Genomic DNA, 19,118 nt, shown 5'->3' with positions numbered 1-19,118 from the left:
ATCTAAAAATTTAATGATTTAGGCAATAACTACAAACAGTTACATTCAGGCAGATGAATTAATTTTTTTATACTTGTCAGAAGTGTTACTATACCAAAGTTCCATACTCCGTCAGTTCTTTTTTATTTGGTAAATGTTGACTTGACACTCTCCTTAAAAAACTATTTAGTAGGGGATTATTTTACTAAATTGTCCTTATATTAAGCTTTGGAAATTTAAGTTTCACTAGTACAATTTTATTTAATCACTTCATGATAAGAGCAATATTGAAAGAAAATAATAAATCTCTCATTTTACTAAAATGAATAAGTAAAAAAGAAAAATCTATTTTTAATATAAGTAACAAGTAAAGTGAAATGAAGGGAGTATATGAAAAACCTGTAGTGAAAAGAAGAAGAGTAGTGACCAGCAAAGCCAGCTTTGAATAGAAAATTTTCATGTCTTGAGCTTTGAATTTGCAGCAGGCAATGAAATGTATCTAGTTTGTGTTAAAAGATAGACCTTCGACAAGCAACATAGTATATATGTATAGTGAAGTAGTTATTTCAATTAGTATCTGATTAATAAAATCTAATCATAGTCCTATATAGAAAATTGACTTCTTAAGGTGACAAGTGACAAATGAACATCTGGTAACTTCTTAGGAAACTCATTTAATTCCCCTGGGTAGAAGTTAGAAAGATCATAAGTAATAAAGTCTATTGTCTAATTATATAAATGCAGTCTAATTTGGTTGAAGAACCCAACTAAATAGGTAGTTGTGTACTTATATAAAAGATTTGGAGTGTATGTAGGGGAACATATATAATACAATTGTTGGAGTAAACATATAACGTACGGAAATAGAATCAATAGGAGGTGAGAACATAAAACTTGTGTGTGGGCACGCGTGCAAATTATAGTCAAATACCCTCTCTCCATCTGAACGGTTAATTGGTACCTAAATATGTAAAACACGATGGAGTTATAAACTTGATAATTATAAGTGCCAGTCACATTTTGATAGTATAACACAATGATGAATGGAAAAGGTTCAATATAACTTTTTCGCGAACAAAATAATAATTGCTTGAAAGATGCTTCGTTTGAAAATGCAATACTAGATGTTGAGCAAAGTACCATGCTTTAAAGGTGTCGCAATAAGCTAGAGGTTCTTCCAAGAAAATGTGCAATGTTGTAACTTGTGGATCCAGAGAAAATTAAAAAGGAAATAGTCAGCTTCTACCAATCACTCATAGGGTTTGCACTAACAACCATCACCGCAGTGGATAAGCTAGTTATGAGGAAAGACCCGACATTGTCTCATACTCAGCAATTGGAACTGTATGCAGTGGTGACAGAGCAGGAAATTGTTCAATTGCTGAGGACAAGGCCCCTGGGGTTGATGGCTATAATGCATTATTTTTCAAGAAGACTTGGCTTTTGCTAAAGCAGGAGGTATGTGCTGTTTTTTTTTTTTTTTTTTTTTTTTTTTTTTAAAAAAAACACCAATGGAACACTGAATAAAGCTATAAATTGTACTGTTGTTACACTTCTGCCTAAGGTCCCTAACCTTCCTCAATTAGAGAATATAGGCCAATAGCCTGTGGTACTGTGCTTTCCAAGTTGATAGCAAAGGTGTTGGCCTCAAGAATTCAAAGAGTGATTAGTACTGTGATTTCTGAGATCCAATCTAGGTTTGTGCCAAGAAGAAAGGTGGCTGATAATGTGATATTAGCACATGAGCTAGTTAGAGCTTACAATAGAAAGCAAGTCTCACCTAGATGCGTGATAAAAGTGGATATTCATAAAGCATATGACACTTTGGATTGGTATTTCTTGGAACAAATGCTTGAAGGGTTAGGTTTCCCAACTAAATTCAGCAATTGGGTGATGGCTTTTGTTACAACAGTAGTTACTCTATTTTGATGAATGGGGAGTTTACTACTCCATTTAATGCAGCTAGAGGTTTGAGGCAAGGGGATCCTTTGTCCCCTTTCCTCTTTGCAATTTCTATGGAATATTTGAGTAGACAGTTGAGAGAACTTAAACAAGACACGAGGTTCAAGTATCATCCTAAGTGCTCAAAACTTGATATAACTCATTGAAGTATTGCAGATGATTTGCTAATGTTTTCTAGAGGAGATGCTCAATCAGTAAGGCTCTTACATGAAAGTTCAAGTTGTTCACAGCAGCTTCTGGACTTCAAGCTAACCTCTCTAAAAGCTCTCTATATTGTGGTGGTGTATCTGATACAGACAAAAACTTGATTCAACAGTAGCCAAGGCAGGGGCGGAGCCACATTGGCTCCAGGGGGTTCATCCGAACCCCCTCAGCGAAAAATTACAGTGTATTTTCAAAGTTAAAATTATTTTGTTATGTATATATAGTAGATGTTGAACCCCCTGACTTCTTCGTGTATTTATCTTTTAGAATTTTTGAACCCCCTGGATGAAAATCCTGGCTCCGCCACTAAGCCAAGGTACAGTCATAGAGAACTACCATTTAAATACCTTGGTATTCCTTGGCCACCAAGAAACTCTCCATACTTAAATGTCAGCCTCTGATAGACAAGATTGTAGCTAAAATCTCCTCTTGGACTGCTAAGAAGCTGCCTTATGCAGGAAGAATGCAACTTGTGAAGACAGTGATCTTTGGAGTACAAGCATATTGGTCTCAGCTATTCAACATCCCTGTCAAAGTAGTGAAAGCAATTGAAGCTCATTGTTGGAGTTACATTTGGTCGGGAACTAATAGCATCACCAAGAAATCACTTGTGGCTTGGGACCAGTGGCGGAGCCAGGAACTTGGGGAAGGGTGTGCAAATTTTGTTCTCACTTGTGTTAAGGGTGTGCAAAATTAAATATATACACATAATCGCTAACATTTAACCTATGTACACCGCGTAATTTTCCGGCGAAGGGTGTGCACCTGACCACCCTTCGCCTAAGGTGGCTCCGCCCATGCTTGGGACAGAATGTGTACACCAAAGGCTACTGGTGGTATGAATTTGAACAATCTTAGATTATGGAACAAGGCTATAGTGATAAAAACCTGTATAGAAAGCAAGACAAGCTATGGATCACGTGGATCAATAGCTACTACATCAAAGGGCAACTACTAGAAACTAAAATTCGACACTAAAATTCCCCAACAAGCAAGCTGGATGGTCAGGAAAATCATTGAAGCTAGAGACAAACTTCAACATATCCATCCCAAGCAGAGTGTTATTAGGCAGTGTTGTATGTAGATGGTAGCTAGCTATCCCAAAGTCTGCTGGAAGGGACTGATTTTTAAGAATTATGCTTCTCCCAAGACCATCTTCACAATGTGGTTGCAGCTCCAAGGAAGACTACTTACTGCTGATAGAATGATTAAATGGGGCTGTCAAGTGGATCCAAAGTGTGTTTTGTGCAAAAGGGAGGATGAAAACAGAGATCATTTATTTGTCACTTGTCCATTTGTAAGGCAAGGTGTGGAATTAAGCTACTTAAATGGCTGCAGATCCAGCAACCACTTAACCAAGTTGGGCTCAGCATCAACAATGGATACTCCTCAGAATAAAAGGAAAAAGTGCAGCAGCTAAAGTAGTGAAAATGGTATATGCAAAATTTGTTCATGCGATGTGGTTGGAGAGAAATGCAAGAGTATTTGAGCATAAAGAGGACCCTGAGGATACAATTGCCAGAAGAGTTGCATTTATGTGTTGTGTTCGAGCTCCTACAGCCTGTAGATCCTTTTTAAATAAGTGCATCTTTTAAAATTTATAGTTATTGTTAGAATGCATAGCCTTTAGCAATTTTGATCAAGCTGGTTGTGTTAGCAGGCTGTGCTTTGTGAATATTCCTTTGGTGATTAATAAAAGCCTAATTACCAAAAAAGAAGGGTGATATTCTCCATATATATATGTTGTTAGGATTATCAAGATCAATCTTAATTAACCTTCATACTTATAGAGCCACAATATATCTTTTAGAAGTCATGAGGATAACACTACTTCTCATGCATGATATGTGTTGATTGTCAAAATTGGGGCCTCCGGACATGCAAAACCATTAGATTCCAATTGCCAGTAACATTGAGCATACACAATGTTTCAATAAAATATTTCACTTGCATAAACTTGTTTTCAATTAAGCATAATATTTCTTCAGTTTTCTGTTACAATTTCCGTTCAGTTATCAGTTTCAGTTATCAATTATAAAATGTTTATTCGTTATTTGTTTCGTCTTATTTTCTTCGGTAAGCCTTGTCCCGCCATAAAGTGGTAGTCGATAATATTTATTGAGCATAATTATTATAGCGTACTCAGCTTGAAATGGGTCTGCCTACCTTTTTGGTGCAGATACAAGCATCATAGAGCACAATACCATCAGTTGGTACCTGCTTCCATCTTTAGCATTCTTCTGTTTGTCCTTCGATGGGAGACTCAATCCTTTTATCAACTTTTTAGTTATATCTAATTTATACCCCTAGGTCTATGTAAAATATTTACTCTATTTTAGATGGCTCATGATTTGTAGCAGATTTGATAAAGTTTAGGTTCTAGTTTGGGGATTTCAATTATCTGATATTGCGTTTTTTGTTTTTGAAACGTGAGGCTTATGGATCCCAACTTTGTTAATAATAACTTAAATGCTCAGATTTAGTATTTATTATAGTTTTAATCGAATGTTGACCACCCAGTTCAGTGGTTCATTTTACCGGGGTAGTTAGATATCGGTCATAAGGCCCAAAAATGGATTGTGGCACTATTCAAATAAGATAAGATTAAACAATGGTAGTAGTCTCTCGTACGAGGTTTGTGTTCAATTCTCATTATTTTTCCTTCCCCTCCCCTCCCCCCGCCCCCGACCCCACCCCAAACAAAGATCTCTTTATGCAACTGAAAATAATCTAAGAAAAATCACGAGGATAAGATTTTTTCATGATTTTTTTGCAAAACTAGATATTTTATGTATATGTTTCTAGAATTGATCTAATACTAGAAAATTTGTCTTCGCTTAGCGCGGTCTAAAACAAAATCAACAAAATATAATTATAGTACTTTGATGAAATTGCTTATTAATCTAAAACATCTTCCAAACAGTTATGTAAACTAAAAATATATATGAATAGTTAAGATTTTTTCATGATTTTTTTGCAAAACTAGATATTTTATGTATATATTTCTAGAACTGATCTAATACTAGAAAATTTGTCTTCGCTTAGCGCGGTCTAAAACAAAATCAACAAAATATAATTATAGTACTTTGATGAAATTGCTTATTAATCTAAAACATCTTCCAAACAGTTATGTAAACTAAAAATATATATGAATAGTTAAAAATGAAAGGTATGAAGAAATACATGTGCAAATATAAAGCAGAGAAATATATGTTTATACGAAAAAGAAGAAAGAATTAGAAATAAAAGTAGAAAGAAATAATGAAAACAATTCTCATTATTTTTCCTCTTTTGTTACCCTTCTTTCTCTTGTTTTCCTTCGGTAATTGTGGAGAAACTTATCCTCTCCCAAATCGAAAAACATATACTCCTTCCGTCCCATATTACTTGATCACTTTCCCTTTTGCACGCCCTTTAAGAAATCATAAATAAAAGATTGATTTTATTAGCTTACTTTTATCTCTCTCCAATATAAATACATTCTAATCAATATTGATTATTTTCAAGAATATTTAATACTAAGGATAAGATGAGAACGACTTAATTAATTTTATCTTGGTTTTGTAAATGAACATGTAATTTGGGACATATATTTTTATAAATGTAGCTAAGTAATCTGAGACGGAGGGAGTACTTTTTTGTTCTCCTCTAATTAATTTGTTGTGAAACTTCAAAACAATCATACTTCCTCGAGCATGAAATCCTTATGATGATAATTAGATGATTGGTTGCAGACATTATGTACTTACTAGTGGATATGTTCGCGCTTTGCGTGGTAATATTAGCAACATAATCTTTGATTTTTTTCCCAAAGATTGAAAATAATACTTAACATTTAATCACGTCTGTTTCATATTTAATTTTATCTAAATGGTTAGGTCAAAAATTGTTTTTAGTTACTTCTTTCCTCAGAATTTTACACATTTTGAGCTAAATCAAGCAAATTTTCCCTTTTCCTTTTACTAATCTTATGTAAAATTTCAAGATTTATCTAACTCTTGATTAAGTTTTTACTTTTACTTTCATGGTTTATGCTTGATTTAAAAAAAAAAAAAAAAATCTCTCTCGCACACATTTACTTATCATTCAGCCAATAACAATTACGTGCTTGTAAATTACATTGATTCAATGTTTCTCCATAGTTACTATTGATGAGAACCTTTCTCGAGTGACCTTGCTCTTATAATTTCATACGCGATTTCTGTTAATGTCATACATAACATAATTGCTGTGGTAGTATTTGAGTAGAACTCTTTGACACTAGTTTGAGATTGAGTAGATAAGATATGTATCTTTCAATTATAGTTATCTGTAGGACTTTGAATTGTATCTGCAACTACTTCATTGTAATCCTCGTATGATATATAAATTAATAACGGAAAAGGTCCAAAAATACCCCTAACGTATGGAAAATGGCTAACAAATACCTTCCATCCATCTATTGGTCCAAAAATACCCCTCCATCCACCTATTTGGTCCAAAAATACCCCAACCTATTTTTTTTGGCTCAAGAATACCCCTCAAATGAAAAAAAATAATTATTTTCCTATTTCGTTTTTATATAAATGAAATACAAAATATATATATATATATATATATATATATATATATATATTCCTATTTCGTTTTTATATAAACGAAATGAAAATAAAATTATTTTCCTATCTTTTTATATAAACGAAATACAAAAATACAAAAAAAAAATATTTTCATATTTAGTTTTTTAATAAACGAAATACAAAAAAAAAAATTACTATTTCGTAGATATACCAACGAAATGCAATATATATATATTCCAATTTCGTTTTTATATGAACGAAATTAAAAAAAAATTATCCTATTTCTTTTTTTAATACACGAAATGCAAAAAAAAAAAAAATATAATTTCCTATTTCGTTTTTTTATTCACGAAATGCAAAAAAAAAAAATCAATTTCGTTCATATTTGTTGATTAATTCACGAAATACAAAAAAAATATATTTGTTGCATTTCGTTGATTAACTGACGAAATGCAAAAAAATATAAATATATTTGTTGCATTTCGCTTCAACTTGTTACAAAATGGGTTAGATTAAATGGGTGGGGTTTAATTTTTAAATTAAATAATATATTGTGCCCAATCAAAACAAAGCCACGTGGCATTTTAAAATAAAAAAAATACCATCAAAATTAGGGTGTTAGTTTGAGGGGTATTCTTGAGCCAAAAAAATAGGTTGGGAGTATTTTTGGACCAAATAGGTGGATGAAGGGTATTTTTGGACCAATAGATGGATGAAGGGCATTTGTGAGCTATTTCCCGGGAATTTTTGGACCTTTTCCGAATTAATAAACACCAGCCCATAAAGAGCATGGGCATCAGTTATCTTTCATGGTATTAGAAGAGCCAGCAGACTTTTGTCTTCTTCGATCATCCTAGGATTTGTATTCTGTTTCTGTTACAGTAGTTTATTGCAGATTCCCATTCAATTAATTTCACCCTTCTGCTGCTACATTATTTGCTTAAAATCTCCTCTCCTGATTTTTCTCTTTGCATTCATCTCCATGGCTGCTCAACCTCCAAACAACCCCTACTCTGTTCATATCAAAGATTTGGTTCCCGTTTGCCTCGATAATTCTAATTACATGAAATGGAGTCATCGTTTTCTTCCTGTTCTTGATATTTATGAGCTTCAACATCACATCGATGGAACTGGCACTATTCCATCACGTGAGATCACTAATTCAACTGGTGACAAAGTCACAAACCCAGAGTTTTCAAAATGGCGTCGCTTAGATCGTCTTACAATGACTTGGATGAATGCAACTGTATCACCATATCTTCTTCCCCTGCTCTATACTACAGATTCTGCTCATAAGGCATGGACTATCCTTAAAGGCCATTTTATTGACATTACAATTGCCCGAGAGATGCAAATAAGATGCTAGCTTCAATCTCTCAAAAAGGGTGACCTATCAATTGATTCTTATATGGGAAAAATAAAAGAATTGGTTGATTCTCTCCAGGCCATTGATCGTGTGCTTCCACCAAAAGAACTTCTTCTTTATGCATTGAATGGTTTACCTCCTTCCTATGAATCTTTTATTATCGTGGCTTCTAATCAAACTCCTCCATCAACATTCACAGACCTTTAGAGTCGACTTTTGACATAGGAAACTGGGCTCGAACAACTTCATGGTGTCCCAACTTCTTCAACACCAACAACTCTTCTCGCAACTAATACTTCAAAAACTGAAGCTACTCCTACATCCATGTCATTTGCTCGTGGTAGTGGTCGCTCAAATCGTGGGGGACGCAATGGTGGTCGGTGGCAGCGTCGTGGTCGGGGTCGCGGTGGAAGATTTTCCAACTTTGGTCGTGGCCATGGTACACCAGGTAGTTCTTTTCCCGGTACTCCGGCTTCCTTACCTTTTGCAGCATCAAGCCGTGGCCTTCTCGGACCTCCTCCTTCTCCTACCCCTACCATTCCTTCCTTTAGCCATCCTAATCCCACACAAACTCACATACAATGCCAGATATGTCAACACTTTGGTCATGTAGCCTTAGATTGTCCCCAACGACATAACCATGCTTACACGTCATCAGATTTTACCTGCCAATTTGCTGGTCTCTCCCTTCAAGACTCTTAATTGGACAGTGGTGCTAGCTCGCACATGACTTATGATCAAGGTCAGATACAGTCACCTTCATTAATTTCCAATTCTCATTCTATTTCTCTAGGTGATGGTAGTATTATTCCGGTTTCATATACTGGTTCCTCATCCCTTGTTTATCCCAATCATACTTTCCATTTGAACTTTGTTTTACATGTTCCGGCTTTAGGTAAGAATCTTCTTTCTGTTAGAAAGTTTGCTAAAAATAACAATTGTTTTATTGAGTTTCATTTTTGGGGTTTTCCTGTCAAGGATTTGAAGACCGGGAAAGTTCTTCTCACCTGCCCCAGTGAGAGTCCTATCTATCCGATGCCTGCCTCATCTTCATCACAGTTCGTTTTGCCTTCCTCCAGCAGCACGCCGTCCCCCGCTTTTTTTGCTTCTTGTGACTCTGTTGCTTCTTGGCATGCCCGCCTCGGTCATCTAGGAACAGCTGTTTTACATTCATTGCTTTCTTGCTAATTTATTTCCTATAATAGACATGATGTAAAACAATTTTATTGTCAATCTTGTTTAGCTTCAAAACATGCAGCTTTGCCCTTTCCTATTAGTCAGACTACAACACATTCTTATTTAGATTTAATTCATTCTAATTTGTGGACTTCTCCTTGCTCTTCTATGAGCGTTTATCGCTATTATGTAATTTTTGTGGATGATTTCTCACGATCTGTGTGGTTTTATCCTCTTTGTTTTAAGCATGAGGTCTTTGATTGTTTTCAGAAGTTTAAAACCATGGTTGAAAACCTTTTTTCTACAACAATTAAAAAGTTTCGTTCTGATGGTGGTGGGGAGTACACTAATTCTAAATTTCTCAACTTCCTATCTATGCATGATATTCATTTTCAGATTTGTGCCCTCATACACCACAACAAAATGGAGTTTCTGAACGCAAACATAGACATATTAGCGAAATGGGGCGCACAATGCTTTTTCACGCTAAAGCTCCTCACAGCCTTTGGGTAGAGGCATTTTCTACTGCTGTTTTTCTCATCAATCGACTTCCTTCCGCTACTCTGAATAATATATCACCTTAAGAGTTGGTTTTTCATTCTCCTCCTGACTACTTCTTTCTTCGTCCTTTCGGTTGTTTGTGTTTTCCTAACCTTCAACCCTATCGTCGACATAAGTTGGACTCTCCTTCTGCTCCATGTGTTTTCCTTGGTTATAGTCCTCACCACAAAGGCTACAGATGTATGCTTTTAACCACAAAATGAGTCTATATTAGTCGGAGTGTTAGATTTGTCGAACATGTTTTTCCATTAAGATCTACTTCTGTTGAATGTTCAATACCTACCTCTTCTTCTCCACCCGTCTTTCCTGCGCCTATTATGGATACTGAAAGCTCTTTAACTCCTCCTTTTATTACAACAGACCCTCCTTCCTCATCAACTTCAGATTCTCCATCCAATTCAGACTCTGCTGTTCCACCTAGTCAACCCCCTAGTTTATCTGCGTCATCCTTACCCTCTCCCTCTCATTCTATGGTTACTAGAAGTAAGGTTGGAACTCTCAAACCTAATAGAAAATATGCTTTACTCACCTCTCATCTAGATTCTCTTCCCATTGAACCCACTTATTTTTCTGTTGCTATTAAAGACCCTCAATGGCGTGATGCCATGACAGAAGAATTTAATGCACTTCTTGCTAATCACACTTGGACTCGTGTACCCTATCATCCTAAAATGAATGTGATTGGAAACAAATGGGTTTATCCAGTCAAACAAAAAGCTGATGGGTCTCTAGAACGTTGTAAGGCACGGTTGGTAGTAAAAGGCTACAATCAACAACATGGGGTTGACTTTGGTGAAACTTTTAGTCCAGTTGTGTGTCCCTCTACCATTCAGTTAGTTCTCTCTCTAGCTTTAGCTCGAGGTTGGGATCTTCATTAACTAGATTTTAAAAATGCCTTCTTACATGGTTTTCTCTATGAAGAAGTTTATATGTCTCAACCTCAAGGCTTTGCAGATTCTAACTTTCCTAACCACGTATGTAAACTTCAGAAAGCTCTCTATGGCCTCAAACAGGCCCCTCGTGCTTGGTTCACTCGTTTTAGCTCTTTTCTTCTGTCATATGGTTTTCACAATAGTCGTGCTGACACCTCTTTATTCATTCTACATCGTGACTCTCACTATATCATCCTTCTTCTCTATGTTGATGATATTATTCTTAGAGGTTCTAATTCTGCTCTTCTTCATAAATTTATCTGTGTTTTGAAATCTCAATTTTCCATGAATGATCTCGGACCTCTTCATTACTTTTTAGGTATTCACATAACCAAGACTTCTAAAGGTCTCCATTTATCTCAAGTTAGATATGCTTGCGATCTTCTCTCACGTGCATCTATGCTTAGCTGTAAACCTGTGCTCTCTCCTACATCTGGTTCCCGTCCATCTTCCAACAAGGGTGATTTACTTACTGATCCTTCAGAATATTGCAGTCTTGTGGGTGCCTTGCAATATCTTACCATTACCAGGCCCGATATTTCCTTTGCTGTCCATAATGCCTCTTAGTTCATGAGTGCTCCACGTACTATTCACCTTATTGCTATTAAGCGAATTCTTTGTTATCTTGCTAGAACAATAACTCTTGAACTTAACTTGCATTCGTCATCATCTTTCTCCTTAACGGCCTACTCTGATGCTGATTGGGCTGGGTGTTTGGACACCCGTAGATCAACTACTGGTTTTAACATTTTTCTTGGCCCAAATCTCATATCTTGGAGTTGTAAGAAACAAGCGACTGTCTCTCGCTCTAGTACTGAAGCGGAATATCGTGCCTTGGCTCATACTATTGCCGAATTAACATGGCTTCAGCATTTACTTCGTGAATTGGGAATTCCTATTTCTGACCCTCCGTTGGTGCTTTGTGACAATCAGTGCTTTGTATTTATTGTTATACCCCATTTAAACGGGTTAAAGTAGGAGTACAACATATTGGTGATTCCTATTTTGTTTATTTTAAGGAGTCGCCACCTAATTAGTTTATTGGTGAATTAGGACACCTACATATTGACTAAGGCAAAGTTAAATTAAACCTCCGTTAATGGTCTGCTTAATTAGCGTGATTCTAGGTAAGGGTTCTTGATTATCCTAAAGGGAAGGGGTTAGACATGCTTTAGAATCCATTAATTATGGTTACCGTCCAAACATAGGTTAATTAAGGCTAAAGATGCAAAATATAGCTTGTAAATGTTGCTAAGGTTTTAAAGGAAAATATCATAATGCTATTTAAAATAATACCTATAAATGTTGTTAAGGCTTTAAGTGGAAATGCAATAATGCTATTTAAAATAAGATTTGTAGAAGGTATAATGATTTGCATAAAAGAAGACTTTAAGTGCTATTTAAAATAAGACTTATAAATGTTGCTGAGACATTAAATGAAAAAAATAATGCTATTTAAAATAATACTTGCAGAAAGTATAATAGTTTGCATATAAGTAATAGTTTTTTAAGAGAAGACTTAGCAAATTTGAACTTTGAATAAAATTATGTTATACGAATATAGCAATGTAGAAAAATCTAGGCTTATTTTTATAAATAGGATGCAAAAGGAAGTGAGTTTTCTTTCTCTTTTTATTAATTTTATTTAACTATACTCGGCTAAAAAAATGCATAATTGGGTAACTCTTGAAAAAAATTATTCATAAAATATACTTGAACTCATATTTGCGATATTAGTGACGTTTTTAAAATTTCTAAGATAGTAAACGTGATTCCTTTAGCTCAAAATATGTAGTCATGCTATTTTGAAAATCAATTATTCTAATAAAAAATAAATATTATAGATGCTATAAGTATTTTTAACATAAAAAGGGGATGAAACCTATGGGACTAATTGTTAGTTTCTCTTTTAAATTAACTACCCATCATACTAAACTAACCCACTAATTCCGCTAAGGTTCATTCTAGCTAAGAAAAACAAATAAAGTAAAGTATTAGTTGTACAATACAAATTAAATGCACAAAATAAGGAGCAAATATAATTAAATGGGCTCAGCCCATTTTCTAGGACTGCTGCGATCTGCTGCTGTTGGGCTTTGGCCCATTAATTTTTATGTATTGCTGCGGATGGATTGATGGAGGATGACTCGAGATTACGATGGGCTTTTAGCCCAACACCGAATGTGGAAGAAGACGAGTCTCTCGGACTCGTATGCGATGGTCATGCATAAAATGAAAGGAAAAGGATTAGTATAAAATCAATGAATAAGGTTAAACATATAAAACGCAAACTCAAAACAGATCAGTAGATTATGTATATACTATGTATATTTAAGTATACCTCATGTATACACACTCATAAGGATGTATAGAAGGTTAATATCGGAAAGCTTTTGCCCTCGTCTTCCCGATGTTGCACAAGTTCCAAGGGATTTCATGAATCCGGTATGGCTAACACCGGGGAGGGTTCAAGCTTGATCCATAATGACCAACTAACCTCCCTATCAATGTGCTGATCGCAATATACTTATGATATACATTCATATACATACTCAACAATGGTATACTTATAACGTAAGAGTATATAAAAAATTAACAGATGCAGGCGACACAACATGCTCACAGAACTGAAATTTTATTTCTGAATCATTTAATACGAATTAAGCACACCAACTAATGATCATACATCTGAACCACTTCATAAATAAGTCCACATATCAGACCACTCAAGTTAAGCATAGGTATTCGAATGTGTTACCAACAGCCACAATCAGAAACTTATAGCTTTAAACAAACGATTGAAACATGAAGTGTCAACAGATACACATCAAATCTCAGAGTTTCAACAGATTCAACAGAGAAGACAAGACCAGAATGTTGTTGGTAACAATGACAAGAGATGAAATCAACCTCAAAAGAATCGTAAAGAAAACAACTAGGAACAAAATAGCAAAGTAGTCTGCAAATTGAATTCATAATAACCAGTGAAGCAGCTTAAAGTCAGACAAACGGAGCAAGCAAATACGGAACACAGGATATATTTGACACCTACTTAAATCATCTAATCAAAGAGACTTCAAGAAATATGCATAGACTTGAACATGCATATTTCCTCCCATAGTAAACAAGTCATTACTTTGAATAAGCCTTAATCTCAACGCGTTATAACACTATAGTCATTAAACCATTTTTAGGCATAAGCAACATTTACAGAGATGCTGCATACTATTATAAGCGAGTAAAGTTGAACTCAGGCTGTAAAGTTGAACTCAAGCCCCTGCTAGTCATCTTTAAACTTAAACGATACCATTCAAACCCAATATGAACATGATAGAGGTTAACTAAACAGGACAACCTTATACTAATACTAAACACTTAACGACTAAACAAAAGTTCAAAAAACATTAAGAGGATATTAAACCACTTGAAACAAAATGAAGCTAAGTCAATCTACGCATGAGATTAGAAAATATACCTAAGCGACGAAAATATACAGGCAGCCTAGAAGAAGAAACACTTATCTAACCTTGACAACATTTTAAAACTAAGCTAATCTATAACCAAACGGGAAACACACACAACTTAAGCAGACAATGAAGAAGGAGTAAACTAATCCCTTAATTCTGTATACGGTAGAAAAACCGGATACGGGTAGATCCAGGATAACTATGGATCGGAGAAAGAAAAGGGCGAGGGTTCGTACGGGGACATCACACCTCCGGATGAGCACTTTAATCAAGGCCGAGTATAAGCGCCATCTGGCCCGGTCTCTAAGTCAACGAGGGTTCGGGATCTCTCCCCGGTGTCTCATCACCGTTGGTCCGGTATCCGTGAGTCCGTTGGTCCGATGCGACCGTTGCTAGGACGCGTCAGTGGTATCACATCATGGACAGCTGCCAACTATGCGTGTGTCAGACGGCGCCGTCAGTCACATCACACCAAACCCGTGCAGGGGCTGTCCCTTTTATTACTATTTTATTGATTCACATTGGAGAGGGCCCATGGGCTCATTGCTATAAATAGAGTGCTCCCACCTCTCTTAGGGGGGTTGATTCTTCTTTTACTTTCAAGAGCATTTGTAACACAACATATATATATATATATATATATATATATATACATCCGATTCTTGTTGAACCTCTTCAATCAACTTGTCATATGTGTAAGCAGCCGGTATTTATGCTCCTTATTTGTGTATCAAAAAGCGTTCTTATCCGATCTTTGTAATCAATATTTAGGCTCAAGCACATATCCTATATCCACATACAAATTCAATTGGTTACCAAATCGGGGGTAAACAGTTTGGCGCCCACCGTGGGGCTAGGATAATAGTGGTCTTTGGCCTTAACTTCCACCACATTCATCGAAACCAAAAACTCCCTCTCCGTCTCTGTGAAAACGGTCCAAATGGCTGACGTCGAACAATCCGATCATGTCAATAATGCCGAGATGGTGGCAGAAAACGAAGGGAGCGGACTGCGGGCATTGCCGAACCCCGCTGATCCGAACCCCGTTGATTCAAGGGAAGGACTTAACCGGCAAAACACCGTAGATCAAGAGAATGTCGTTCCGCCGGCAACCGATCCTCTAAACACTCACCATTCCGTTATGTTATCCCGGGATAGGGTCCGGAGAGAGCCAGACGCGCCAAACGACGGCGTTAGCTTGCGTTTGATCTTTGAAATGCTACAGGAACAAAGGGCGGCAATCGCCGAGCAAGGGCTAGCGATTGCTCAACTGCAGAGCGGAAAGGGTGAAGCAGGGCCGGTAAAGTCAAAAGGTACGGTTCAAACCGGAATAAACGGAGAACAAATGATCGAGAGCGACGGCTCCGGAGCCGGCTCCTCAACTGAGGTCCTAAAAATGCTCGAGACCTTGGCAAAACGGGTGGATTCGACCGAGAAGAGGGTCGAGACGTACAATTCTCGCGTGGACCAGATACCGGGGGCTCCACCTCTACTGAAAGGGCCGAATTCTAAGAGGTACATCCAAAGGCCTTTCCCGCCATGTGCGGCCCCGAAACTGATCCCGAAGAGGTTCAAAATGCCCGACATACAAAAGTATGACGGCACCACAGACCCACACGAGCATGTGACCTCATATATTTGTGCCATAAAAGGCAATGATATGGAAGAAGATGAGATCGAGTCGGTGTTGTTAAAGAAATTTGGGGAAACCCTGTCGAAGGGGGCATTGACGTGGTATGACCATTTACCCGAACATTCGATCACTTCTTTTGAAATGCTCGCTGATGCGTTCGTAAACGCACATGCCGGTGCGATAAAGGTGCAAGCCCGTAAGGCTGATATCTTCCGGATAACCCAAAGGGACGATGAGCTGCTACGGGAATTCGTCACCCGGTTCCAGAGGGAACGGATGGAGCTCCCTCCGGTGCCAGAAGAATGGGCCGCACAGGCCTTCACAAAAGGACTCAACATGCTAAGCTCGGTGGCCTCGGCCAAACTGAAAGAGAATTTGTTAGAATACAAGGTCGTAACTTGGGCCGACGTCCACAACAGGTATGAGTCGAAGATCCGGGTGGAGGATGATCAATTCGAGCTCGCTCCGGTAAGGACCAAAGTAAATAGAGGTTTCGAGGCACCAAGGAAGGGATATGAAGGCAAGTCTGAATCATTGAAAGAGAGGTTTCGGCCATATCCCTATACGGAGAAGCAAAATTTCAGGTCGGAAAAGGCAATAGAGAGTCCGAGCCATTTCTCGGGACGGGGCAGCAAGCGGGTTGAACGCCCGTCTAACAGTCGGGGACTCTCATTTAGGAGCGACACCGGAAGCTCCGCCAGCAATAAAGTCTCTCCAAATATTTCGGAGTACAACTTCAACGTTAGTACTTCGGGACTTGTCTCGGCTATTGGACGTATACCCGATGTAAGGTGGCCTAAACCATTGAGGACGGACCCGGGTCAGCGAGATCCAAGTGTAGTGTGCGAATATCACGGGACCCACGGTCATCGAACTGAAGATTGCCGCCAATTGAGAGAGGAGGTAGCCCGGCTATTGAAAAATGGTCACCTCCGAGATCTGCTGAGCGAGCGGGCCAAAAATCACTATAAGGAAAGAGAATCTTATCAAATGCCCGAGCCTGTTGAACCCCAACAAACGATCAACATGATAGTGGGGGGCATTGATGCCCCTCGAGGGCCGGTAATGAAACGGACAAAGATTTCTATTGTCCATGAAAAGCGCACTCGAGATCATTCGACCGAGGGATCTATCGTCTTTAATGATAAAGACGCAGAGGGCATCATCCAACCCCACAATGATGCGTTGGTAATCTCTATACTGGTCTTTAAAACTAAGGTCAAACGCGTTTTGGTTGACCCGGGTAGCTCGGCCAACATCATCCGATGGAGGGTGGTTGAACAAATGGGACTGCTCGGTCAGATCGTACCAGTGGCCCGGGTGTTAAGTGGGTTCAATATGGCAAGCGAAACCACGAAGGGGGAAATCTCACTGCCTGTAAATGTGGGTGGCACCATTCAGCAAACGGTGTTCTACGTGATCGAGGGTGACATGAAATATAATGCCCTATTGGGCAGACCTTGGATACATAACATGAGGGTCGTGCCTTCAACACTACACCAGCTGTTGAAGTTCCCCACGCCGGAGGGAGTGAAAACCATCCGAGGCGAGCAGCCCGCTGCAAGGGAAATGTTCGCAGTAGAGGAAGTGGCACATCGGCCCAAGGGGCCGGAAGAGAAATGTGCAATAGGAGGAGAAGTTCCCAAATAGCAATCAAAGTGCGCCGGGTTTAATCCGGTGCATGAAGAGGAAGATTACGAGGTACCCAGATCGTTCGTCATGCCGGATGACTCGGATGCAACCCAGTCGACAGTGGAGGAGCTGGAGCAGGTCATCCTGTTCGAATATCTCCCAGAAAGAACGGTATACCTGGGCACGGGGCTCACCCCGGAGCTCAGGCGTCAATTAATTGAATTCCTCCGTGCTAATGCCGATTGCTTTGCATGGTCGCATATAGATATGACAGGTATATCACCAGACATAGCAACTCACAAGCTTAGCCTGGACGGGAGGTTTGCTCCGGTAAAGCAGAAAAAAAGGCCCATGGAGGAGGCTAAACACGCATTCGTGAAGGACGAGGTAACCAAACTTTTGAAAATAGGCTCCATACGGGAAGTGAAATACCCGGAGTGGCTGGCTAACGTTGTGGTAGTACCCAAAAAAGGTAACAAATTTTTAATGTGTGTTGATTTCAAAGATTTAAACAAGGCATGTCCGAAGGACTCGTTTCCGTTGCCCCACATCGATAGAATGATCGATGCAACGGCCGGGCACGAGATGTTGAGTTTTCTCGACGCTTACTCCGGGTATAACCAGATCCGGATGTACCCGGAGGACCAAGAGAAAACATCCTTCATCACCCGATACGGGACCTACTGTTATAATGTCATGCCTTTTGGATTAAAAAATGTCGGTGCAACTTACCAACGCCTAGTTAATGGAATGTTCGAAGAACAAATAGGGAAAACAATGGAAGTTTACGTTGACGATATGGTTGTTAAGTCCCTGGAAACAGAGGACCATTTAAAGCATTTGCAGGAAACCTTCGATGTGCTTCGCAAATACAACATGAAGCTCAACTCGGAGAAGTGTGCCTTCGGTGTAAGATCTGGCAGATTCCTGGGTTTCATGGTGTCAAACCGAGGGATCGAAATCAACCCGGACAAGATCAAAGCCATCGAAGATATCGAGGTGGTGAACAACATAAAGGGGGTTCAGAGACTCACCGGGAGAATCGCAGCGCTAAGTCGCTTCATATCGAGATCCTCGGACAGGAGTCACCGGTTCTTCTCCTTGTTCAGGAAGAAGAACGATTTTGTCTGGACACCCGAGTGCCAAGAAGCTCTACAGGATTTGAAGAAATACTTGTCTAGCCCCCCTCTACTGCACACGCCGAAGGCGGGTGAGACACTATTTCTATATCTAGCTGTCTCCAAAGTGGCGGTAAGCGGCGTTTTGGTCCGAGAAGAATCAGGTACGCAATTCCCTATCTATTATGTGAGTAGAACATTGGGGGACGCGGAGACCCGTTACCCCCATTTGGAGAAGCTGGCATTGGCACTGGTGAGCGCCTCCCGAAAGCTTAAACCTTATTTTCAAAGCCACCCCGTATGTGTAGTGACTACTTATCCTTTGAAAAACATCATGCATAAACCAGAGTTGTCGGGTAGGCTAACGAAGTGGGCTGTAGAGGTTAGCGGTTACGACCTCGAATACAGACCCCGAACGACCATCAAATCCCAAATCTTGGCCGATTTCGTAGCAGACTTCGCCCCGGCCATGGTCCCCGAGGTCGAAAAAGAATTCCTACTAACCTCAGGAAGGGCCACGGGCATTTGG

This window comes from Lycium barbarum, chromosome 2 (assembly GCF_019175385.1).
Source record: "Lycium barbarum isolate Lr01 chromosome 2, ASM1917538v2, whole genome shotgun sequence".
NCBI lineage: Eukaryota > Viridiplantae > Streptophyta > Magnoliopsida > Solanales > Solanaceae > Lycium > Lycium barbarum.
The sequence above is the reverse complement of the archived record's forward strand: the minus strand, read 5'-3'. Positions refer to the sequence as shown.